Below are 27,572 nucleotides of genomic sequence, written 5' to 3' on the forward strand. Positions count from 1 at the left end.
GAGGCAAGTTCTTCCTACCAGGCATTCTCCTCCTTGCCTTTTATTTAGACTTTGAGCTACCATCTGGGGCTCTTCCCTATGCCTACCACCACTATTGTATTCTGTAGATTTCGCTAGTTCTCTCTCCTTTTTTGTCACTTTCTAATCCCCTAACAATACAAGGGATACCCTCCCTCCGGCATCTCCCAGACCAGAGGCAATCCGCCTTTTTCCTTGGGGTAAGTCCCCCTATGCATGTTTGCTTGTGTATTTATGTTTCTACACTGCATTTTTACCACCCTGTGTGCTGTGTTGTGTGCTGTGGTTTGTGACACTCATTCACTTTCCCTGTTATAAACGACTATTTTATCCATCCTACAGACCTACCTAATTACGAACAATCAGTTCAGTTAGGCTTACTACTCTACCTTTTATCACCCACTCAGCATGCTACAAAGCATCCAGCCCTAGGGGATACATGACCCTGACGAATGCCCCTGACCTTCCAGCACGTAGCGAGGGCAGAAACATGTTGGTCCCTGATTTTTAGACTCTGTGAGTCATTAAAACTCAACTGAGTCCCAATCAAAATTTTAACCTTACCTACATGCACCTCTATTAAAATACCCAACTAATCATAATAGGTGACGTGTATGGTAATTTTATTCCCACCTCATCTGGATCCCTGCGAAATATCCAGTTAGATTTATTTCAGCACTCCCTCTGTCGTTCCTTTAACAACGAGGTTGAGTCCGCCCAGGTAGTACTATCTTACCTGGGAGGGGCTAGGTGGTCAAATGATGAAGCATGACACTATTATGTGTGTGAGACAACCTAGTCCGTAAAAGGAACTCCCTCTTGTAGATACAGCCACTACCATAGACACTCTCTACACACAGCCCCTTATATGTATTACGCACTGAGTCAGCACCACTAATCGAGGGTCCACTAATCCAGTTCTACCCTCATTTGATCACCCCACACTTCCAGTGGTATATGGCGGTGGAGGGAATCATTGTCCGACAGGGCAGCGCTGCAAGCATCGCTGCCCCTCGGAAAATGATCCCTTCTGCCACCAGCCTTTCCCTGGCGGGCTGGCGGAAGGGGTGCTCCGGGACCCCCCTGGGGGCCCCTGTACTGCCCATGCACTTGGCATGGGCAGTGCAGGGGCCCCTGTGCAGTGCCCCATCGTGCAGGTCACTGCCCGATTGGTGCAGCTGCACCAGCTGCACAGAAGCATTGACGGCGGCTCCATGTGGAGCCGTGGGCAATGTCCCGGGCATCCATTCTGCTGGGCCAGCGGGCGGAAACAATGTTCCGCCCGCCGGCCCAGCAGAATGTTCATTATGTGGCCGGCAGGGTCCCAGGGGGGCTGGCGGTCAGTGAAATGACCCCCAGCATGAACACGGCGGTAAAGACCGCCATGTTCATAATGACCCCCTAAGTTACGTGACATTAGCATTGTTAATATAGGGAAATAAACATTTTAACTTTCACTTAAAGGTGTGGTTATACATGGCCGCAAGGTCATGGTGCGTAAAAATTACTGACTCCTTTTGATTATTGATGTCATTGATTGCTACTGCTATTGGTTTGTATTGGTACGGGGTCACATGGTGGGAACTACTCGAAGCGCAGTCAAAAGGTCCATCGACCTACACGCGTCTCCTTATAAGTTCACTTAATAAGGTCTGACGCACTAACACCATTAAACACAACATTTTGACTCACACTCTACATTGAATGGTGCAGACGGGAACAATACTAGCACACAACCACACACACCGCACACAACATTCTAACCCATACCACATAATTCCATATTGAGTAGAGAAGACATGAGCAAACAGCAGGATGATTCCTAACACAGAAAGGCAAGGTTCCTGTTGGCACAGGATCTTTACTTCCCTCTGAATACATCTGGTCTATGTGTCTCTTGCTTGATTCAAGCGTGATGGCCCCTCAATCTTTGTGAGAAGAAATGAACTACTCATCAAGCTTCTAAAATGCCAAATCTGCATTTAAATTATCTTTTCGAATCAGCTCTACACACAATTTGACAATGCATTGGCTTAGACACTCACTTTTAAAGCAGTTTTCAAAAATATAATCAGAATTCCTTATGTATGAATTATTACACTACGCGATAAGCAATGCTATTTTATATATGAGATCGAGATCACCAGCAAGGCTGAAACGTTTGTGCAGAGAAATATCTGAACACTGGAAATGTGTTAATATTGACCAAGTGTGTGGTAAAATGTTATGCTGTTACTGACAGAGCACCTTGCCTTGTGTTACTAATTCACCTCCTTCCTGTGTAGTCCTCAGTGGGCAGCACTAGGCTAGCGCTCTTGTGCTATGTACCTAATCTCACTACTTTAGGATTGTTTGCATATTATTGAGGATTTACTATTGCAATTGAGCAGTGAGCAAAAACATGCTGGCTTCTGTCCGCTTGGGAGTCCACTTAACATGGTGTACATAGCAAAAATAGCTGGTGCATGCAGCGGATTTCCCACCATAACTATTTCTATGAGACTGTATTGTTCCACATACATCAGAAGGTCCCAATAACTCCGAACATAGTACACACCTCAACCCTTGCAGAGTGTGCATCAGGAGTGATTATTAATTAGTGGAGATGCATCACTAATATTCACTTGGAAATGTCACCACCCCACTCCCCCTGACATTCTCCTACTCTGCAATATCTTGATCTGAATCCAAAAGTGGAAATCCAACCATTATCTGAAACATAAACCTATGAAAACAGAATTCCTATTAATCTGTCCTAAGAATGTGAGGCTCCCAGTTCAGGAGTGGATGGACTCAACATCTCGCTCAGTTATCCAGACTCTCTTATTCTGACAGCTGCTATTTATTTTCTATTGTTTATTCAATTATTCACATGATTGTCACACTCAGATTGACTTGTAAAGAGCTCTAATAACCTTGGGCCAAGTTTTGCACAATATAAAGCCACCTAAATCAGTACTAAGTGTGCACCTCAACCACTGCAGAGCGACCATGTGCAATGGCTAGTAGCTTTAATGGAGTTGCATCACTGGTGTCTGCATCATGAAAGAAAACTAACAGACGCGCACATATACACATCACATACACTCGTTAGTGATGAACAAATAAAGGTTTTAGGGCCAGTTGTATCATTTCATCCAATAGCGATGACCTCATTGTGATTTTTTGCGAATCACAATTAAGTAATCGCTATTGGAATGTATGAAACTCCAGGAATTTCATACTGCGATTCGCAAGGGCTCTCAAATGGACCTACCTCATCAATATTCATGAGGTAGGTCGCAATTTGCGAGCCATTGCGAATGGCTACAATCACAGGGATGGTGGCCTGCTGGGCTCAGCAGACCACCATGTCTGTGATTGCTTTTCAATAAAGCAATCTTTTTTTTTTTAAATGCATCCCGTTTTCCTTAGAGGAAAACGGGATGCATTTAAAAATGAAAAATGGAAAGTTTGCTTTTCATTTTTTAAGAGTAGGTAGTGGTCCGTGAGACCACTGCCTGCTCTTAAAAACGTTTTCGCATGCACTCACAAAGGGGAAGGGGCCCTTTAGGACCCCTTCCCCTTTGCAAATGGGTCACCACCTACTTGAAGAAGGTGGTAACTGCGATTGTTTTGCGACCACATTCACGGTCACAAAACAATCATACATACCTCTGCGATTCGGTATTAGGAAGGGACGCCCTTGACACGCCCCTTCCTAATACCGAATCGGCATGTAATCGCAAATCCAATTTGTGATTCAGTAACACGTTACTGAATCGCAAATTGGACTTGTTACATACCAAAACGCATTTTTGCGATCGCAAGCGACCTGTTGTGCCGTTTGTTTGATACATCTGGCCCTTAGAGAGTTACTTGCAAAGGTTTTGAGGTGCAGCCCACAAAAGAAACACACAGATAATACAATCTCAAATCTTCAGTATTTCAAAAACACAGTGGGTGATGTGTAGTCACCTTAGATCAAGTGTAGAACAACTGCATGACCTCCTTGTTTGCAGTAGTGATTTGCTCAGGTATTTAACTACTTACCCGAGTTGCAGCTGACTACCTCTCCAAACCCACATCAAACATGTTTCCTCTGTCGTTATTCTTCTGCCCCCCAGATGCAGAGGATGACTCGTCCGAATCTTCTGAAAATTAGGTTGAGGTCTCACAGATCAACATTTCTTTCTTTTACTCTTTTTTCATTATTATTGCTACTCTAGTTCTTACTCAGGGCTGCATGTGTACTGATCACCTTAGCTACATAAGCAAAGAGAGAAGGTGCCAAGTCTGCACAAAGAATTTTCACCAAGTTCCTTCCTCACTGGCGATGCGAATGGGCTTCTGCCATTGCTCCTATCACCCGCAAAGCAAAGAAATCTTTTTCACAACATTTATCAGATCAGGTGGTTTGCCACTTTCGTCAGTTTTAAATCACAGCCAACTAGTCACACCCCAAAAGTAACACATACAATGTAGGAAAAAACAACAATTAGTGGGTGTGCACTTGTGCAGGCGCTCCGACCCGTCATCAGGAGCTTCAAGAAAGAGGTCCATGCAGTTGGAGCCCAAGAAGGGGAAGCTGGACTTAAAGTCAGAGATGACTATGAGATCAAAAAAGATCTCGCCTCACTGCCTGGCCATGGGGCATTCTCTCTTTGAACAACTCCATCCCCTTCAAGCTGCAACACCTTGTTGAACAGGTGCATGCAATGCTGAATTAATGAGACCAGCCAAGGTATCTACCTGACTGAAACGTAGCTCCAGTTCAAGATGTTGTATACCATAAGAGAAAATAGAAGCAGATGGAAAGTTGAAGTGGTTATCGGGATAATATGTTTGGCGGAAGGAAAATACGGACATATCTGTATGTATGTACATGGTATTTCTATAGCACAAACCTAGACCAAAGGCAGCAGAGTTCTGCTTGGCCAAAAGCAAGCTTAAAGTTGATGAGTAATAGGAGAGGAAGCCGAGTTGTGGATGGTTAATGCATTGTGACTGTATTGTGTTTAGTGTTCTTGTTTAAAGAGGTGAATCTTCAACTCTCTCCAAATTGGAGCAACAGTGGGTTATTCCTGATGGATACAGGGATGTTGTTGCAGATCCTGGGTGCACAGATGGAAAAGGCCTGTTGTGCTGTTTTTTTCTCACTTCTTAGTCTGCAGTCTGGTGGTGTCCTGCATGTGGGTGTGCCGAGAACCACTTGATGGTGAGCTTTTCTACAAGATATGCAGGAGTGCTGTTTGTAATGACTTTGTAAAAGATGCCCCTGGTTTTGAAGATAGTGTGTGGGAGCCAATGGGGTTGCATCAGGTAGGGGGATGTGATCATATTTTTTCAAGTCCTGAATGAGACTAGCTCCAGTGTATAGGATGCCTCTAAGATATGCTAGTGTGGAATCAGGGAAGCCATGGAGTAGAGCACTACCCCCATCCAGATTCAAGAGTACAAGGGCTTGAACAGCAGTTCTGAAGTCACTTTCTTGAATAAACCATTCAACTTTCTTTAGAAGCGAGAGCTGGTACTAGGCCATCTTTGTTTTTCTGGGAGAGAGTTCCTTGAAGGAGATGTTAGTGCCCAGGTTGACTCCTAGATATATGGCATTCAGTGCGAGTTGGAGTTTGAAGCCATCAAGGTTCGTGTCATTGAACCAGGTTTGTGCTGCATCTTGCTTGTTCTTCTTGACAAATAACAGAAATTCTGTCTTGCTTTGGTTGAGTTTCAGGTAGGTGCTGGACATCCAGGTCTGCGTGATGTGCAAGCAGTGTTTGAGTTGTTAGATGTCTGAAGCAGAAGACATTTTCAAGTAGGGTTTTGTAAGTTGGGCACAGTGGGCACAGTGGTGAATCTTGACGGTGTTATTTATGAGTAGAGCACCAAGAGGCTCCATGTAAAGACTGAAGATGACAGTATGAAACACTGGGGAACTCCACATGTGATAGAGATCTTTTGTGACCTGGAGGTTTCCATGTGAACAGACTGGTGTTGGCTGGGAAGGCAGGAGAGCCAGTGAAGGATATTGCCAGAGGATGCTATATGCGACTCAAGGGTGCATGTGAAGGCGGGAGGATCGACTTTGTTGAAGGCAGCTGAGAGGTCCAGCAATGTCAAGAGGCAAAGGCCATCTCCATCTGTGGTCAAGAGGGCATTGTCTACTATGAGTAAGATGGTGGATTCCATGCTACAGCATGACCTAAAGAAAGACTGCTAATGGTGGATTCCATGGTACAGCGTGACCTAAAGAAATACTGCTAGTTAAGCAGGACATGATTAGCATTAATGTGATCTTGGAGTTGAACACAGACTGTGTTTTCAATTATCTTACTAATGAATGGTAGATGACTGATGGGGTGTGTAGGAAACTGCTTCTTTTTAACATGGTTACACTCCACTTTTTGCCTTGTACTTGATGTAATTTCTAGTAAAAGTGCACTGGGTTCCTGCTAACCAGGTCCCCAGAGCCAGATCTCTTTCCCAATATTGTCCAATTTTTTCCCCAATTTGAAAACCATTTAGCACCTTCTGTAAGTCCCTAGTACATGGTATGCCTTTTACCTAGGGCCTGAGGAACTAATGTTGTAGTTTGGACTCTTGCTCTGAGCAAGACTGCTGTTTAAAGGATGACAGTACTTTTGCTTGTAGGCGACTAAGCCTTTCCTACAACAAGTCGCAACTGTTGTCTCAACCTTACCGGCTCACTAGCAGCACCTCACCAGAAACACAATAGTAAAAGGTGATTTGTGGCAGCCTTTACGCATGGACCCGAGAATAAGACATCTCAGGGAGTGTCGTGGTTAAACGGAGATTACCCCTTTCTCACAGATATATCATGTCTCATACAAACACAGGCAATGACAAAGATGCAGTGAAGTTTCAATAGTATTTATTTAACATAACTGCAATTTGCGATAAGTTGCATGGGCTGCAATGATTAGGATAATGAATAATGCAAGAAACAGAATTGTGAAGACAAGAGTCATAATTACAAAGACCCCCACCATCTTGCAATGCATAGGAAAGACATATGAGATGTACTATGCCCTAATACCCTAATTTGAAAGGCCTAACCTCCTACCTAAAGGAGAGCTGGGTTTGTTAAACCTAATCTGCCAATGCCATGTCCATGAGAGGAGCCCCCAACCCTCGTTACCTTGGAATGAGGTCTCTATCTCAGACTCCGCAGGGACACGAAGACTGGGTCAGCGTCAAGACGACTGCAGCATCGATATCAGCGATGGTGGCAATGCCCTCTGGTCGGAATCCCTCTGATTATCTGTCTAAAGTGCGATATATTTATACAGGTCTACAAGGACCCCTGACGTAGGTGTGTTCCCAAACAATAGATAACAGACATGCTTGGGACGGCAATTAATATAAATAATCCCTCGAAAGTATAGAGAGGGAAAATCCCTAAGTGTGAACACCTACTGTTTGTTTGTCTTTGTTGCTTGATCTTGAGCGTGGTGACACTGATAATGTAACTCATAACAAGTGGCCTAACTATCAGCAAGGCAGCCATCTTAGAAGAATTAAATAATTAAATGGGCTAAGACAGAGCAAGCTAAGTAGGTTAAAAGTCACTAGGTGACGGGGGCACAAGCCTGCAAGCCAGAGGCTAAGCTAACTCCTGTTATCCCATTAAAACGAACTAGGATTCACTACACCCTCCCCATTGCCGTAACAGGTATGACAAAGGTACAGGAACCCAAACGCTAAAATTGCTCTGAACTAAAAGCTAAAAGCATAAAAACAAACTAAAAAAATCTTTAAAATGTGTTAAAAAGATATTAAAAACAAATCTGCTAAAAACACATACAGAGATGTTAATGCCAACCACGACAAGCACAGCGTTCCAAAGCAACGTTAATTTAAATGCATAATTTGGAATCGGGAATGGCAAGTCAATTCATCAAATTATCTGCTGTACGCATGATCTTGAAGAGTGTCATCGAAGCTACCAACCAAAGACATCAAAAATGAGTCAACATCATTTGATGTCAAATCGAGTGCTGGGCGGACAAACGGATCCACAGAGAAGTAGTGAGCAGTATTTCCTGGTGTAACATTATCCGTTGCAGTGTCCTCATCCGCTGTAGATCTCAAAACGGAAGGCTCATAGGTGGCCTCGCGGAGCAACCTCAGTCTCAAGGGGCATGACCGTGTATGAACCCTCATCGGAGACATCAGCAGAGGGTCCCCTAGGGCTGCAGCATGAATTGAGCCACCCTAAGGGACCCCTCACCAAGCGCATGCCAGGCTGCCATTGCAGTGGAGTAAAACGAAGTCCTAAGAATAAGATATTGTAAAATAAATATTTTAAAATCTTTAACAAGCATTTTGATAAAAAGACACAAAATAATTAAATATGTTAAGAAGTTATTAAAATCAACATCTGTCCTCAGTGAATGGTATTTCAACATATGATGAATGGATGGTAGAAGCCTGGAGCTCCAGCATTCCAATGTTGGCCATTCACAGCTGTTGCTGAGAACAAAGGCCTCACTGAGCCCGAAGGGATTTCAATCCCCTTGGGCTCAGAGAAGCCTTTGTTTTATTTATTAGAATATGCTTGCCCTCTAGTGTCAAAATGTTCTAATAGGCTTATAGCCCGCCGTAGCTGGGATATACCAGTATTAAAGTCCTGCTCCCTTGTTGAATGGAGCTGAGTTTTAATGACTGGTATAGCCTGCTATAAGGCCACTCTATATCCTGTTGCTGAGGGCCATGAGGTTATTAGAGGCCCTAAACCAAAGTAATAGCCTGAGCAGCAGTTGAGGGACTATAATAAGGGGGGATAGCTTTTAATAACCAGTACAGCCCTAGGCAGAAGAGCTGTAGGGCTATTAGAACATCCCACTCACTGGGTAGAATGCATTAAATTTAAAAGGAAGATAAAAAGACATGCATTGGAATGTTGAAGCAGGTCTGTACCTGCCATTTGACGCCCTGAGCTGCCTCATTCATTGGCTTCGGTGGATGTCTCATCATTCCAGTGCACTCATATGATTTAGTTTGTAATGAAATTATGAAATATATGGACACAACTTTGTAATTTATTTTGGTATTTCGACACCTTCTACTCTTTCCTGAACAGCTCACACATTCCTTTGGTCTGCAGGCCTTCCCATGGTGGCACGCTCTGCAGCGGTACGTGAAGGTAAGAAGTTAGGAGGCTGGCAGTTCAGGCTCAGAATGAGCTGGTCCACCAGAGAAGTGAGTGGACCTGTCTGCTGCCAGTAGGATTATAATTCAGCCCATTTTCAGCTCATCTTTCCTGCTGTTTTTGGATTATCAGATGTCGTCACCAAGGTGCGTGTAAGAGAGAAATAAGGAAAAGGAGGAAAGAGGGTCATGTAGTGGCATACTGAAATGCTTGACCAAGGATACAATTAATTGAACACAAACAGTGAGACACACACATCACAACAGACCTAGTAAGTTGATGTTTAAGTAAATCGGACCTTCATCCTCCAGATACCACAACTTTGCCACATACTGTTGTTTCATTTCCGGAACAAGGAGAGGGGGTATAGGGACAGGATGCTTGGCACAAAGGAAACATAAATGAAAACAGTGTGCCAAATGTATCTTTTGTTTTTGTTTTTTTTACTAATCCATAAATGTTATGTTATGTTAAACAGATTGATAAAGCGCATGGCTACCCAAAGGCTACCTAGTACTGACTAGATAAAAGTGTGTTCCTGTTGCCTGTCAATTATACTCAAGAGATTAGTTTGAATAGTGCCAAGTTTTAAGCATCCTTCTGAATTTGATTTCAGCAGGCTCAGTTTACATATCTTTAGGCAAGGAATTCCACAGTTTGGGTGACATCTAGGAAAAAGATCCCCCTTCCCCAACCTGGCCTTCTGTATGTGTGGAATACTTATAAGACCTGTGTTGGAAGACCTAAAAAGTCCTATTTGGGATGTAAAGTGACAAAAGTGACCTAATCATGAGGGGACCTCTCCCAATAATTGCCCTATGTTTCAAGCTTAGTGCCTTGAATGTTATTCTCTTATCTACAGGGAGCCAATGCAGAGCGTCCAGGGCACTTTTTGTTAAAGACAACTCGGGAAGCTTAAAATTTGTCCTTGCCAAAGCATTTTGTGCCATTTGAAGCCTTTTTACAACTGATTTGGGTGCCCCCAAATGCAGGAAGTTACCATTGTCCAGGTCTGGCAAAGTAATTCTTCTGGAGAGAGAAGCATTTTCTGTAGGGTTCTTTTCGCTGCAAAGCAGGAACTGGTCACTTTTTTGACTTGTGCTTCCATTGAAAGAGAGCTATCTAACCAGATTTGTAAGCTTTTTATAGAGGAGGATGGCAAGGGTGGGGTCACTAGACTGTTCAGCCAGTCTAACATAGCCCAAGTGGATAGATTATTCCCCACTACCACCAATTCGGTTTTATCACCTCTTAGTTTTAGCAAGCAATTAGTTATCCTGTGTGCCACTTTCTCCAGACACGGGCCCAGCTGAGACTGTGAATCCTCCTTGCAGATGAAATTCACTCCAGCTCCCTGGTGTTTCAGTAAGAACTTAGTTACACACGTCTGGTGCTCCAAGAAGCCCTGTGGTTGAGTGGCAAACATTTCCTCAGGGTTCTGTATATCTACCAGCATTGAAGTGTGCTGCACTGCAAATAGGGGTGTAACGCAGGCCCCTGCAGCCCTGTGGCTCAGAGAGTACCCTTCAAGCCTTCAGGGGTGCCCCACTAAGCCCAAGACCCATGAACAAATGTGAGATATGGGAGGCTCAGGTCCCCTTTTCACATTCTGTAGGGAAGTCCCTACATTTTTTGTGGTAAACCACTGACCTCAGGAGAACGGTCCGCCTACTCCTGTCCTATACATGCTGCGGGGACACCAGCCTTCCCTGTCCTATACTTTTGTGGGGACACCGACCTTCCCTGTCCTATATTCAAGATGGAGCCACAGACCTTCATGTCTCATCCATCTTTTCGAGGATTCTCTAGTGAGCACTCAGAGGGTCTTCTAGAAGCCTCAAAGGAGTTTTCGGGAGTTTTCTGTGCGTCTGCAAAGGCCTGCTGGGTGATATGTGAAGACCCGGGTAAGAGTCTGTAGGGAGTTAACTCTAGGGGGTTGCAGAGGCGTGGTGGACCTCCTTGGAGGTATACCGGAGGCTCGAGTGGAGGTACAGTGGGTTCTACTATGAGACACTTGTGAGGCTGTAGGTGGGCTTTAGTACAATCTATTGCAACAGACACCAATTCACCAACATGCCAGTGGTAGCAGAAATGACATAAGTCACCACATGACCTCGGATAATATCCCAGGGTTTCATTTTTTTTTTTTTATTTACCTAGCTTTTTTTCTAAAGCCGTGCATTATCCCAGATGATTTACAATGCTTTACATGCGGGAAACATTTTTACACCACATATAACATGGGAATTATAATGCATAATCTTAGATTGACATGTGGTGAATGGTGCAGGCCTGTGTGGGGAACAGTCACGGATATGTTGTGGATCCTGTATGGGGCATCATTAGAGCCTGTTGTGAACTGAATGTGAGGGTAGAACATGTTGTGAAGTATATGTGAAAGTTTGTCTGAGCTGTCACAAGGATCTGTTGTGAAATGTCAATAAGGCCTATTTTAGATGGAGTTGGCAGCTGTAGACTAATCGTTAAGGAGGTTGGAAGAGTTCTTCCGCGTGCTGTGTGAGCGGTGTCGCAGCAAGGGTGCCTTTGGCCCTACAGGAAGAAGAAATATGGGCGCTATCTTAAGTCTGAATGGGTAGTAAAAAACAGACGTAAAATAACTCAGGTACAAATTACCCCAACACTGTGGCTCCGGTGCCCCTTTACTTGCTGCACCGATAGCTACGCCCCTGTGTGTGAGGTTCTGGGCTGAGCTACGAAGATCCTAGCAGTTTTAATCCATAGCACACTTTCCCCACATCTTGCATCGTTCAGGATATTTTTGCACCAAATTCCACCGAAGGGCACGCCGGGGATGCATTACAAAAACACGAGTTCCACCCTAAAACCCACATCTCTCTGTTCCTCGGCATCCCGAGGCGCAGGCTGTTACCGGAGCCTGGCCGGTCTCCCGCCAGTCCTCGGACGGACTCTGCCACTGAGGTTCCTAAAATGTGATGGTGGTCGGAGGGGGCCCTTCTACCCCACTCCCTCCGCGACACCCTGCCACGCCCTCCGGCCTGCCCTCTCCACCCTCCCCCCTGTCCATGGACTATATCCAGCAGTGGGGCCTGATTACACACTGCACAGCTGCCTGCGAGAGATAGAGCGAGGGAGAGAGGGGGAGATAAAGTCTGAAGTAAACACAGTCTGTTTAAATAGCGGAGGCTCTCCGAGGCGCCGGAGAAGCAGCAGAGAGCCAGGAGCCAGCTCCGGCACCCCGGGCCACGCAGACACCACATCCTCGGAGACAGCGGCGGGACCTCGGCAGAGGGGGACTTTACACAGTGGGGTAAGGAGGGCGCTTTGTGGACTTTCTGGGCCCTGGGACGGGGCCAGAGGCAGGCGCTGGGGACCGTTATGTCTGTTCGGGCAGCTGTGGGAAGAGGCGACCTTCTCGTCAAGTGATGTGGGTGGCTGTCGTCGCACAGCTGGAGGGAGGCGCGGTGCAGATAGCTCAGTGGGTCAAAACTGAGCGCAGGGATTGGGTGTCAAAGTTCCAGTGCTGCGTCAAACCTTTCATCCTAACCAGATGTCTGCTACTAAATACATAACAGAGGTGTATATACGTTTTGCTTTTCCCATTAAAAATTCAGGACAGCGAAAACCAGAATGCAAAGGACAGGATGGGACAGGAAAAGCCACTCGGTGGCTATCCGGAAAAGTGGTATCTCTGATAGAAATACATTTTTTTTTAAATAGCGCACGCCCTCAGAAGTGGCTTAGGCGTCATACGAAGGCCAAGATGATTTTCCTAAGTGTAGACGTGCACGAGAAGACGGCTGGAGAGGGCAAGTCACAGCAGTAACAAGGCTGCAGGCCCGCCCAGTGGATCATGATGGGTGGCAGTGGGGCGACGTGTCTTGGAATTAAATGTGTAGATTACTCGTCAAAGCTTAAGTATGTTTTTGCAGTCAGGTCCACGTGTGGACAGTGTTTAATTTGTGCTTGTTGTTTCCGGTGCAGAGCACCGACTGTTATTTCTGAGGGCCGGCGCTTAGTTTTCTGCCTCAAGCATTTACTGCGAGCAAAAGACACATATGGGAAAGACGGAGGAGAAAAACGAAAACGCGTCACAATGAGAAAAAACAGAAAGCTGCAAAAGTAAGATGAAGTGGCAGGGAGTGGGTATAAATGGATTGAAGAGGCCCGAGTTGGCTTTAGCATTACTCTTCCTCAGTATTCCGTGTTCACACATTTAATTGCAGCAGTCGCGGGTTTAAGAGGAGGGCTTTGGGCACCGGCACCTTTTTATTTACAAATTAAGCACTGCGTGTGGATCGTATTTCCACGTGACACCAAAAACGATATTTAGTTTCTTATCCAGTCGTACATTGAAAGTACTTCAACAATGCACCTGTAGTCACAATTCGTAATCGCCTCAGTATTTTAAAAGCTCAGCATGTATTCAGTCTTTTAAAGGCACACATACTCCTCCTCGCCAGGGAGAGGCCAGTTTCGAGCAGGGGGCAGAGTTGCTGAAAACAAGACTTCTTAAACTGGTGGCGCCCTACCCTTGTGCTGCCACCAGGTGGTACCTAGTGTGTGAAATTGTACATGCCACCCAAGTCTTGCTCGGATTATCGGGCGAACTTTTCCTCTCACTTTTTTATAACGGCCAGCAATTCACAGACATGTTCTGTGCCAAGGCATGCCTTGCTTAGTGTTTTCTCTCAAGTACTCTGAACCGTGTGGGCGGTGACTTGCGAGCATTTTGTATAAAAAGGGTCACCTCGCTTGCTTAGTTTTTTCTATCAAGAGCCTCACCACTCGCAGTGGGAAGGAATGTCAGACTACGTGCATGCACAATCTTCTCAGAAGAGGCTTTGTTTTCATACAAGAACCCAACTCGCATAAAACGTCGCAACTTTGGTGCATTTATTGTAAAAATATGTGAAGTTTGCAAGAAAATAACTATAACCATTTCGCACATGACAGGGTAAAGCTTGCACCTGTGTGTAACCCAAGCAGGGCCGACTGACACTTCCCTGTCCTCTCCTCATTCTTTTCAAAAGTCCCAAACCTTTTGTTCCTTGAAATCATTAACTGTCTTATTAACAGGGATTCCCTGCCAGGACCTACTTTGCTTCCTCACAGAAATTTTTCACGTAAAAGACCACAAAAGCGGCGTGGATCATTTAGAAGATCCCAGAAACAGCCTGGAACATGTAGAAGACCCAAACAACAGCCTAGAACATGTGGAAGACGCAAACAACAGCTTGGAACATGTAGAAGACCGAAACAACCGCTTGGAACATGTAAACGACCCAAACAATAGCTTGGAACACATAGAAGACCCAAACAACAGCTTGGAACATGAAGAAGATCCAAACAACAGCCTGGAACATTTAGAAGACCCAAACAGCGGCGTGGATCATGTAAAGATCCTAGCAACACCCTGGAACATGTAGAAGACCCAAACAACAGCTTGGAACACATAGAAGACCCAAACAACAGCTTGGAACACGTAGAAGACCCAAACAACAGATTGGAACACATAGAAGACCCAAACAACAGCTTGGAACGTGTCGAAGATCCTAGCAACAACCTGGATCATATAGACCTCAACAACAGCCTGGAGCATGTAGAAGACCCAAACAACAGCCTGGAACATTTAGAAGACCCAAACAGCAGCGTGGATCATGTAAAGATCCTAGCAACGCCCTGGAACATGTAGAAGACCCGAACAACAGCCTGGAACATGTTGAAGACCCAAACAACAGCTTGGAACATGTAGAAGACCCGGACAATAGCTTGGAACATGTTGGCCTCAACAACAGTCTGGGGCATATAGAAGACACTGGCAACAGCTTAGAACACGTAGAAGACCACAACAACAGCCTGGAACACGTTGAAGACCCAGTCAATAGCCAGAAACATGTGGAAGACCCAAACAACAGCCTGAAACATGTGGAATATCCCAACAACAGCCTGAAACATGTAGAAAATCCCAACAGTTTGGAACATGTAGACTCACCTAACAGCAGCCTGGTTCGTTTAGGGTCTGAGTGTAAATCATATTCAAAGTTTATTGGGGAGCAGTCTTGACTGCATTCAATACTAAAGCATTTCATGTGCATTATTGAACATATTTCCATAGTAAATCTTGATCAAACACAGGATCTAGAGGTCATTTTGCAGTTTTCTATAGCATCAACATCTGCCAAAGACAGTAGAGCACTCAACAAGAGAACAGGAATTGAGTTACGAATAACTATCAAACAGTATAAACAATAAGCACCAAATAAATACAGTCATGTCATATTCCCGGTGTTGGGTGATGGCCACACCCTCTTTTAAAATACAAAGGTGTCTCTGGCTGTGGGTTTCCTAAATGGGCAACTGTATGTTGTGTTTTGACAATGCTATATAAGCTACATCTTGTTTTTTGTATGTACAATACCACCCCAACTAACAAGCGTGCATCATCCCATGTTTCAACAACATTCTCTCAAGGTGGTGTTTGGTTGAACATTTGCAACTTATTTATATTTAATTCAGTTGTAATTTTCAGAATTTTAAACAATTTAAGAACCTTGTGTTGGGAAGCATGATATATTTTGTCTGAAGACGTGTACAATTACATGTATTTTTTAATAATAACTGTAAGTTAACAAAAAAAAATTAGAGCAGGGCGCTGTTCTAGCATAGGGGCGTGCCCATTCCTTAACATGTAAACTGGTACACGTTGGCATATTGCACCACTACTAACGTGCCATGGTGGCCATTTGCTTTGTTCACAGAACCTACATAATGTTTTGCAGCATGTTTAACACAACAAGGTTATGTTATAGGGGATTAGTGATGCACCACAGGCCATAGCTTGATGGTTGACTGGGGTGCTGATGGAGAATGTATTTAGTGACTAAAACAGAGAAGTAAGGGCAGAGAGTACTACATGAAGTATTGAATCTGGTATTTGTTAGATAGCCAGAGCTATTCAACTGCATGATTTCCTGGAAGACCTGGCCTGTGTGCTGCCTATGAAGGGTAACTGTTTTTAGGCACCGACCTAAAGATAGATTCAGTTGACTCTTGTCAAAAAACTATTGTACACACTTGACTTTAGACAGGCCCCTTGCTCATGAGAGGGTGGCTTTCCTGTGTCTCTTAGTTGTCTGTTCCTTATTCAGTGGCTTTCTTGCTTGTACTGTGATTGCCCACCCCTGCAGCACAGTTTCTATGCACCAATGCAGATTGGAAGGCCTATATAGTTCCACTGCTGATGTCAGAGGACTACTTTATTTGTGCCATGAGCTTCCGTGCTCATCCTCTGAATCACTACCTGTTGGATTCGGACATCTCTGCACAGTCATCTCCAAACCTTTTGCCTTCACCCTCCTGTTTTCTGAACCCATGTTTGCTGGTTTTTAGGACTCTGTGCACCTTATCTCTGCTAACCAGTGTAAAGTGATTGTGATCACTCATTTAAACAAGGCAACATTGCCTTACATACAATTGGCATATTGAATTTACTTGTAAGTCCCTTGTAAAACGGTACTACCTGTACACAGGGCTTGTAGATTAAATGCCACTAGTGGGCTTGCAGCACTTATCGTGCCACCCACTTAAGTAGCATTTTAAAATATATCTCAGGCCTGCCCCTGCAGCCTTTGTGTGCAGTTTTAAACTGCCATTTGAGCCTGGCAAAATAGACCTGCCAGATCTAAACCTTTCTATTTAATACATACAAATCACCACCAGAGTAGGCTCTAAACAGCCCATAAGGCAGGGTGCAGTGTATTTAGAACGTTGGGCATGTACTTTTACATGTCCTGATAGTGAAAAACTCACAAATTTGTTTTTCACTACTGTGAGGCCTACCTCTCCTATATGATAACATTCAGATACCTTATTGCATTTAATAAGTGATAACTTTCAGTTGGGAGCAGGTAAGGAAGTCAAGGATGGTCTCTAAAGAATTGTCCTTAAAACTCTCATTAATTGTAAAGCTGGATTTCAAATCATAATTCTGAAAATGACATTTTTATAAAGTTGGAGTTTTATTGTCCTAATCATTTGGTGCCTGAAGCCTGTATCCTTGGTCACATGAAGTTGTAGCTGGCAATTGGTCTTTGTGTATTACTCCCAGATAGTTAGAGAACGGAGGAATAGGTGTTGGCAGGATGTGGCCATCTCTGACTTGATAGAGGGGCAAAGCTGTCACCTACCACACTTGCACTTTACAAAGGCTCTTTCTCAGCACACTCACAATGGGTTTCACACAAGTCTTTTGTGTCCCCAGACAAGCTAGGTCCAGGACAGGGAGTTTGGAATTTCCAAACCCCCTAGGGGTGGAACCCTCTAGAAACTTCCCCTACTTCAAAGATGGCACAAAGGATAAATAGTGGACCCAACTCTTCAGTACACCTCTAGACCTGTGGAAGACTCAGAAGGACTGTTGTGTTGCTCTGCTGCAAAAAGGGCTGCTATTTTGCTTCCCTGCTGCCTGAGTGAGAAGGACTTGACATGCATCTTGAACCTAGGGCCACCAGAGTGACTCCATGGGCTGCATCTGATCAGAGCCTAAGGGATGGAGAAGGCTCCAGCCACCTTGAACCCAGCACCTGGACTGCAGTCTGCTGTGAGTCTTGCTGAAGTGGTGCCATCAAGTCCTGGACCCTTTGAAATGGGCCTAAAAGGGCTCTGCTAGCTCAGCTGTTGTCCAAGCAGAACTGGGGCAGCACAACACTTCACCTCACAGCCTTGCATTGGAACTGCTACTGTACAACGTATCCGTAACGCAGAACCTCGCAGCTCCTCAGAAACTACAGCTGCGCGACGCATCCTCAATGCTGGACCTCGCTTTGCAGCCCGCAGCTCCTCGGAACTGCCACTGTAAAATACATTCTCCACACAGGACATCGCATCATGGCCGCACATCTCCATGGAACTGCTGCTGGGCAATGCATCCTCGACACAGGACCTCACATTGCAGCTCCCAAAAAACACTGAGCAAAGCAACCTTGACACAGGACCTCAAACTGCTCCTCAACCAAAAGTTAAGGTACTTTGTTCAGGAGGCCTGGCTTGGTCCCTGTATTTGGCCCACACTTCATCATAGTCAGCCTGAACTTGGGACTTTGCCCCAGTCCAGCGGTGAGCAGATAACCACAGTTGGTGCTGTGAAGCACTATTTCTATATAAATGTATAGCATTGCTCCAGTTCTACTGATTGGATTTTTTGTTTGGTGTCAAATAGCTTGTTACATTTTACTTTATTTTTCTAAATTGGTGTGGGATTTTTTGTTTGTGTTATGTTTTCCATTTATTTCTGTTTGTGTGCTGCACAAATACTCTGCACACTGACTCCAAGTCAGGGGTCTCCACCCTTTGTAGTGAGAGCTACTTCTGATCAGTGAAAATCATTGTGAGCTACTGAAGGCCAAACCTCTCGCTGACTGTTACCAGACATCCCACGCCCAGTTTCATTGACTTTAAGCCTAATATCCACAGAGCCAAAGACTATTGTTTGAACAAAATACTTTGGCTATGGGCAGTATGACATGGCTACTATGTGTGTCAGTGAGAGTGTGGTCTGTGGGGATGTATGACCATGTGTGCGTATGAATGGGATACATGTGTATGGGTGACTAAGAGCCTGTGTTGTATGTACATATGTGGTACTGTTACATGTATAAAACAATCACACAACCATTCAGAATCATCACTTTGTTCTCATTATCCAATACTGAGCTGAAAAGGACTTTTATTTAAGATTTAAATACTTCAGTGTTCCTGTTCTTCACCTCTGTGCCCTAGGTCATAAATCTGAATCCAGCACTGCTCATCATCAAGCCCTGCTATCTGTAGCCTGAAGATAATGTAAAATGAACACAGCCTTCTCTTAACTTTGAAAAGAAAATGTGACCCTGTGCTGACCTCAAGGCCGTGGGATACTCTGAAAGTGTCTGTGAGCTACTGGTAGCCTATGATCAACTTGTTGGAGACACCTGCAATAAGTTAAACCCAATTGTTTTTGTGCCAAGCTACCTGAGGGTTAAGCACTGGTTAATTTGGGGTTTGCTTGCATTCACCCTGACAAGAATTGTTGTTACTGCTCGAATAGGCTTTCACCCCCCAACCAAAAAAACACATTTCCTACACAATCCCTCTCTCCATTTAATTTTTCAAATACTGTTTTCCTTTTTTTTAATTATTAATGGTGGATCTGATCAAGGGCACTGCTGCCTTTCACTGATGCTGAGCTGCTTGCAATCCATTGCTTCCCAACTCTCCTCTTACAATGACTGTTTTCTTTATTATAACTTTCTTTTTTATTTCTGCGAGGTCCTCTCAGTTACCCACTGCTACTGTGCTCCTCACTTTTTATCCTCTGCTCACCATGCCATGTTAAGCATCCCTTCCGGCTCACTCCTCTTATTATTTTTAGTTATATTTGCTGAACACTACTACAATGCTGCTCGGTTTCTTGCAATGTGCATGGACACAAGTACTTTTTTTATTGTTCTGTGATGGATTGGCAAATTGTAAATTAACATATCTGCCGAGTATTCATGTGCACACACGGCAGCCACACTGTAGTCATTGAAACACAGTTGGCATGTATTTGCATGCATAAGATGTGTCAATCTTTGATTGTTTTTTCTTTCTGTTTAAGAAAAAACATTGCAAAATGGCCACCACACTCCTATGCACATGCAGGCGCAGCAGCCATGTAAATAAAAAGAAAACATTGGAAAAGCAGATAGGTTTCACAGGGGAGGCATATTAGCTGTGTCAATGCAGGTTGACTATCTCAGCAACGGTCCCCTATGGATCCGCTCTCACATATTCCTATTGTTAGCTCTACTGTACAAGAAACCTTCAGGTATAGGCTGCAATCTAGAAATACCCCCACATGTCCGGACATTCATTGGTTGCCTAGGACTCCCTGTCCTGGAAGAATATGTCCGGTTAGGACTGGTGCTCGCAAGGACAACACCAGACAGGAAAGTTGTCTCTTAGTCTGGCCATTTTTATATACCTATGTGGCATGCATCATACTATGCACAAAACGTTCAGGATCAGGAGCCCTGGGCACGTGTAAACCTTGACCACCCCCAAAATACAACCCAAGTTTGCCACAATCAAAGAATTTTAGGTGTGATCTAGAAATGTATTCATTTATGTAGTAGTTTTATATAGAGCCAAATCACTGGCACGTATCTAAGTGCTTTACGTAGAACAATGGTCTGAGTACAGGAAACATTTCTTTAAACAAGTAGAGGAACTTGAGTGGGGGGAGAGAAAAAGGGAAAGAAGTGCTGGGATGTGAAGCAAGGATGGAACAATGGAGAAAGACATTAACATCACAAGTAAAACATCAAGTTTCTTGCATCAATGAATGGATTCATCGATAGGCCCGAGCAGCATCTTCAATAACCCCATTCAAAGCTTAAAATCTGAGGGGACAGGGTCTCTGAAATAGGTTATGAAGAGGTAAGTGTTGAGACCTTTTCTGAAGGGTAGGATGTTAAGCGCGAATCACATGTGTATAGCTAAAGATCCAGTAACGATACCAATAGTGCTCCCACGTATTCAGTCGGTCGCAGAACGGAAAGAAACCCAATGATGAAGCATGCCACCAAGGGGTAACCCTGGTGTGTGAGGGTTTTTCCTAACAAAAAAAGTTTTTTCTGTGGAAGTTTTTCCCCTCTGGGTTGGATCTCTAAATACATTTACTGAAACTTCAAGGAGGATACACCCTCCCCTTTAACCCTCCTTGTCCTCCCTTTGTTTAGCATAGGTAAAGATCTCCAAGTGCATAGAGAGGAAGCTGCAAAGGATTGTTTCAGGGCTTGAAAGGGGGTCTGGAGTTTGGTGTTCCCGGGTCGATAACTTTTGCTTCTGGATTGTATTATCCCTCCTGAGACGAGAAGTAAATCCTCTAGGTAGGTGACCTTGCCTCGATGAAGTGCCTTTAATATGAGGCAACATGTATTAAACTTTTTGCTGACCTCTAGAAGGAGCCAGTAGAGATTTCTTAGGATTGGAGAGCTATGAGTCACACTGTGGCATTTAGAGGCTTTGAGCAGGGATAGTGTGTCCACTGGACGACTCGATTCTGGATATAGGCAGAGCATGCGCTGTAGTTATCAATTGGTTGTTAGAAAGCAGGTATTTCATTTTCTTTAATTGTTGGAGTTGGAAGTTTGCAGAGTGTGGCAGTTTTTTGATGGAGGATGTAGGACTTGTATAGATTTTGAGTAGCCTATTCCACATACTTTCTCTGGATGTAAATCATTCTGAATTGTACTTTTACACAAGGAACTTTTTTTGTCTGTTTGTTAACCCCTTTCTCTATACCCTATTAAATGTGAGGGAGTTTTCTTCCTTTCCACAGATCAGAAAATATCTTACTCCTTTCACTTGCAGGAATAAATCTGCATACTTTTCCAGGCCTGTATATCAAGTCTTGTGTTTGCCCGCAAATGTACATTTGTCAGCGTCCACATACCTGTGCAACCACAAATTGGACCCTGCCCCATTCCTAGCCCTAACTTACACTTACACTGGCGGACTTTCCACCTGTTCCAGCATCCAAGAGCTCCTCATAGCTGCAAGATTCCGAAATGTGGGATTTACAATCACAGTTCTTCTTTTTGAGCATCTTGTGTCACTAAGGTGTGCAAAAAAGTTTGGTCTAGATCTGTGTAATGTGTTGCTTCGAAGAGTTTACTAAGTACTGCTCCACCCTGATATACAGAAAAACAAATAGCAGTTCTGTCCGTTTTACATATTCTGGAGAGGTGAGCACAAAGCCCATCCTCCCCCAAGAATATAAAGCAAAATAAGGGTGAGTGAAGCACACCTAAAAATCACAACATATGCATCCATTGATAAAAAAGATACATTGTCTTCCAATAGTTAATTTCACTATATAAAGAACATAACATTATAGGATGTGTAATGGCCAGTGAAAAAGGGGCTCATTCTAAAAGTGAGTGTGCTTGCATAAATGTATATACAATGTAAATTGAATTGATAATTTGATTGTTTCAGTCTGACATCTTAAATTAAACGTGTTTGGACAGCTCGTCTTCACGGTCCCTTGATGATAACCAGCTGAACTGTGTGGTACTGACGGGCTGCTATGTTCTGAACAGTTTGCAGTTTCTGCAGGATGTATTGTGGAAGTCCTGCGTAAAGGGCATTGCCATAGTCCAATCTGGACACCACCAGGGCCAAGAAAACAGTAATCCAAGCAGCCAGGGAAAGGACCTGCGAAAACGTTTTGGCTGTTCGCATCAGACCAAAACAAGTGCCAACTACCGTATTTATTTGAGTTTGTAAAATCGATTAACAAACTTAACACCCAAGTTGTTCGCTACTTCTACGTTTGCTTTTGGTGGAGGAGCATTTTCTGACCAGTGAGCATGTAAGCTGAGGGCTTCTAAGCGACCTTGGCTTTATCCCAACCTTGCTCCCTTCAGCAAAACGCCTGGGATTCATCATATTACCGTGTGAGCACATATCTCTCAAGTGGTTGAATCCGCTCACTTTCAGCTCATTCTTCCAAATAAACTGATCCTGTCCACCCCACCTGGGGATTTCAGAACCACTGATCAGGTAATGGTTCCCTCACACGTAGACTAGTGCCCTGCTCACTTGTCTAGTTCCACTCAGAGCAACACAGCGACCTCAGTTATTTGTGGAGAAAAGAAGTCAGACCACATCAGTCCCATTTTGGGAGACCGCCATTCTAATCCTCAGGAGGTTAAACCTAGTTTATGATAGCATGCTCAAACTACACAGCTCAATAGACCAATTGTCCAATCTAAGTGATAAACTGAGGCTCACAGAAGGAGAAAAACATACCAGTGGGAGTCATAACGTTCCCAGCTAATGCCACGGATTTCTTGTTGAATGTAAAGCACTCAGTTGCACACACGGTTATATAAATATATATATTTAATAAGTACATAAAATAAGTATGGAAGAGGCAAAGGTAATGAGGTCCCAAGAAATAAGGATTAGTAGTGCTAGGGTCTTTCCCAAATGGTACTGAGTTGGTAGCAGTGACAGGGTGTTATAGGAGGCTGACCTTATGTATCTCCCGGGACGGTAAGGCAGAAAGAGTTTGGAGAGGTACTCGGGAGATTTACTTTTATCTAAGAAGTCGGCCTACGTCACCCCAATTTTGAGGGGCGTTCATTCAAACAAACAAAACAAAATTATCCTGTGTATGGCTAGGTGCCAGGGCAGTGGTAATATGTGATCCACTCTTTTTAAGGAGGCATTGAATATAGCTGCCTGGTTTTGGGCTCTGTAAAGTTACTTTTTTTTGTGGGTAACCTTAAAAATCAGCCATCACAGAGCTCAATCCAAGAAAGGACCCAAGCAAGAACAGGAGCAGTGCAGCTAAGAGTAAGTAGCATCCTATAAATAGGATGGATTTGAAATAATAAAAACTTAGGTGCTTATTTACAAGCCCCTTGCGCCGCTGGTGCGTCACTTTCTCCAATATAAAAAATGACGCATTGCAGCGCAAGGGGCTTGTAAATACGCCCCTTAGAGACACTGTTTGCTTGTGTAATAAAGGATAGCTCTGAACTAAAGATGACTCCAGGAGTTTTGGTAGAGCACGATGGGCATGCCTGAACATTCCTGACGTCAGCCCATTCGTATTTCAGGGCCTCCAGATAAACAAGCATTGATAAAGCCAATAGGTCTCCCCATACACTGAAGGTGCGGTGCGGCGTGGCTAAATCTAATTTAGAAAAGTGGTATGGCGTGGCCTGTGTGAACACATAAAAAAAAAAATAGCATTGCTGCTGGCCATGTCATAGCACTTTCATTTTCCTTATTTTTAGCCATGAGCTTGCTTGATGGCTCACAGAGGGGAGGAGGTCAGGAGAGAAGCATGTGTGTGGGGGAGAGCGCAGGTGAGAGGGGATAGGGAAGCCCACAGACAAGCAGATGGACACCAGAGGCTAGGTGAGAGGGCATGAGGGCATGCACATGGACAATGGAGGATCGATGGGAGGGGCTGGGGCAACCACACGGACAACGGAGGGTTGGCAGGAGATGGAGAAGAACAAGAAGAGTGAGGAACATTGAATTCCTCCACTGGCCATTTAGTAAATTCTGAGTAAGAAAGTACCAAATAGAGGTAGGAAAAGAAAACCTAACACAAGACTTGAATGAAGAGACCTGGGATGTGGTTTACTTCACCTAAGGACAAGGAGAAAGTCAGTAAGTATGGTCTGTGACAGGGATGGCAGAGCAAACAGTGAAACAGAGTTTCATAGGACAAAAGGCGGGTACATTGAGTGAGTACCAAAGACTCCAGCAGGACACATGATGAGGTTAGGAGGACTTAACAAGCAAAAAGGTGACAAATAGGAGGGCAAAGGTCTACAGGAGCCAGCTGAAGCCGTGGTAGGGCACATGAAATAAGTACAGGATGTACAAGGAAAAGAAGGTCAAAATGGAATAGGTGGGAGAGCAAAATCCAAGGAGAATAAGGGCACAAGGGACTGAAGGACTGAGATACGAAAAATCCACAACAGAGCATTTTGTTAAAGAACAAAAGTGTATCCAAGAGACATGCAGGAATTTGTTACTTGGGACCAAATACACTTTGAAGGGGAGAAGATGCTAAGAAGGATGAAACAAGCTTTGGCAAAGCCAATAGACCTCACCTTTAGAACATGAATATCGACCTGTTGTCTTTGCCAATGCTTGTTTGCATTGGCATGCTTCCCAAAACCAAAATGGCCAGTAGCATCTCATGATGCGCACACAGGGAATAGAAAACATTCATACATGAAGGTGAAAACGAGCTAGATAAGGAGCCCATAGCAAGGAGTGGTTGGAAAGCAGATCTACCAGAGCCCATAACTGACGCATAATGGAATAAAACTTGCACCCTGGTACAGAAGGTCTCTTGAAATCTTTGTTTTAGGTTGGCTCATTTCTACATCCTGCACTGAGCATATCTGTCCCCAGTGAGGCTTAGCAGAATATATCCCACCTGCACGGACAAATTCAGATGCAGGGGGGTGGAGCGGGATTCGGCCACATGATCTGGAGCTGTGGCAACATAAGCAAAAAGAACAGATGATGGACAGAATGCTGAACAATGTAAACATTCACCCCCAGTCACAGATCTGGGTTTAATTCAACGCTTTTTTGCTCACCACACCACCCCAGTTTGGACCCAACCATATGCAAATCAGTCTTAACTCTGCTACCCAGGTGAACAGTCCAGCCTGAACTGCCAGGATAAGTCCTCCCTGGACCGGAAACAAGCACCCTGGGACCGATTTTAGGGTACCACCCCTCATCAGCCAGGCTAGCTTGAATCCAGTGGCACAGCGAGCACCGGACCCACGTCTGGGCATACCCTTCAAAAGCAAAAAGAACAGATGATGGACGGAATGCTGAACAATGCAAACATTCACCCCTAGTCACAAATCTGGATTTAATCCATTGATTATTTGCTGTAGCAACATAGTCCGGTATGGGAAAGAGGTGGTTCGATACTTGCAACAGACCACCACCATTCATCTTGAGGCTAAGCACTGCCTGGTGCACTTCATCCTGTGCCACAAAGATGGTAGGGTGCGATATAAATGTTCACAGCTGGGGCCCTAGCTGGCCAAGCGGCAGGTGGCTATACGCTGGATGTCTGCCCTTGGGCCCGTGATACTGGCTTGGTCCAGGGACCTGGCAGGATGGGCATGGGCAGCGCTGAGGTGCATGAAGGAGGTACACACTGATCAGTGCCTGCAGGATGATTGCCAAGGGTGAGAGAGTGTGATGCATGGAATGACGGAGGCGTTGGGAGGCTTGCCCGCTGCTGCAGCGTCAGCCCGGGAGGACCATCCCCCTTGACGGGACAGTGGGCATCCACCATGATCAGGCAGTGCAAGACTGGCAGTACACTACTGTTGCTGACTTGCAGTGAGCTCGATCTATGATGATAGCGGGGCAGTGGGCACTGATCATGGGCTCGGTGTTGAGATCTGGCATGGTAATGCCCAATTTGGGTAGTGACTGACGCAAGGGAAGGGGGCGGCACGCGGAACTCATCGGTGAGCAATTACTGATTCCCTGTGGGGAAAAAGTGTATGCCCATGTCTGGAAGCAATTTTACCATAAACTGTTTGTTCTACACCCTAACATAACTGCAGGTTACATGCCATCAAGCTACCAACAGTGATTGTGTTACTATTTGCTTTGTTATGTTATGTTTTTTTTTTTTTTGCAAAACCGAAAATAAAACAAAAAAAAATAAGGCGCCCATAACATTCAGATAATACTACGAAAAGTTGGGTTGTGGTCAGAAAAATTATTATAATAGAATAAGACATGAAAAAACCTACTATAAGGATAGAAGATGGATTATACAAACACTGACAGCATGTATGCATGCATATTTACAGTAGGGAAAATAAAGTTATTTAAGTGTCATCTATTGGCAGCTTTTCTCTAGTTGGTCTTCGGTGATCTATACATTTTTTAAGTAACCGTCTAAAGGAGTAGCATTTTCGTTTTACTAAAGGCCTAAAGGGGTACAGAATTGTAAAGAGCTGTAGTTTGTCATAGGGTTTTCTGTTTTTAGTTAATCGGGTTATATTGTTGTATTATAATTAGTTCTTCCACCCTTCCCCTCTCTCCTTTAAGCAAATTTTGGATATGGAAGAGTTAAGATCTGGAGGGATGTTGTTCAACATTTTAGGGACTGTCCCATCGAAGGACAGATTAGGTGTTTTTGCTTTTTTAATTTTTGTATGGAATTCTATCCTAGCCATTCTTGGTTTCTTGAGTTTCTCTGCACAGGGGATGGGGCTGAACCTCGCCATAAGCGAGCAGGCTCTGCCTAGGTTTGGTTTGTCTAATACGGGGCTGCTAGGTATAATACTTACATCTATGTGTCATGTTTATGAAGAGAATTGTAGAGTGTATGCTAATGGGTTTATACCTTTTGAGTGTTGGTAACTTGACTCATAATATTGAAATCTGACTTTTATATCATAATGAATGGTGTGGAGTTATTTGTATACCTCAATAAAAAAGGGAAAAAAAAGTTTAAAAAAAAAAGTAGAATTGGAACATGCACATTTGACTCTGTACATTCCCCTGTGCCTTAGGCCACCCCATTAATAATGTCCAGTCACTTCGTACAGTCTGTGGCACGTCCAGTAATGCCAATCACATGCCTCTCCTTATAGAAAGGAAGCCTAGGCCTCGGACTGCGGATGATGGACACCATTATCTCTCCCGTGGTCTGCTGGCAAGGACAAGGTATAGCGTATACTCATAAGCATGTGCCCTATAAGGAAAGAAATGCGGCCTCTCTAAGGAGTGGGGGTGGAGTCTTGTGGGGCGAGGAGCGGATCAGGAGCATTTTTATCAGTGGTTTCTGGTCTCTAACACCCCTTCCTTTCTTCAGTGT

The 27,572-nt window shown here is 44.3% G+C and overlaps 1 protein-coding gene across 1 annotated transcript in view; it reads left to right on the forward strand.

Moving 5' to 3' along the window:
- The first annotated feature begins 12,325 nt into the window (after positions 1 to 12,325).
- FXYD1 (FXYD domain containing ion transport regulator 1) overlaps positions 12,326 to 27,572 on the forward strand; it is a 206,328-nt gene continuing 191,081 nt past the window's right edge. Inside the window, exon 1 of the mRNA XM_069201104.1 lies at positions 12,326 to 12,458. The gene's annotated coding sequence lies outside the window, so the exon portion shown is untranslated. The remainder of the gene's footprint in view (positions 12,459 to 27,572) is intronic.

This window comes from Pleurodeles waltl, chromosome 7 (assembly GCF_031143425.1).
Source record: "Pleurodeles waltl isolate 20211129_DDA chromosome 7, aPleWal1.hap1.20221129, whole genome shotgun sequence".
Taxonomy (NCBI): Eukaryota; Metazoa; Chordata; class Amphibia; order Caudata; family Salamandridae; genus Pleurodeles; species Pleurodeles waltl.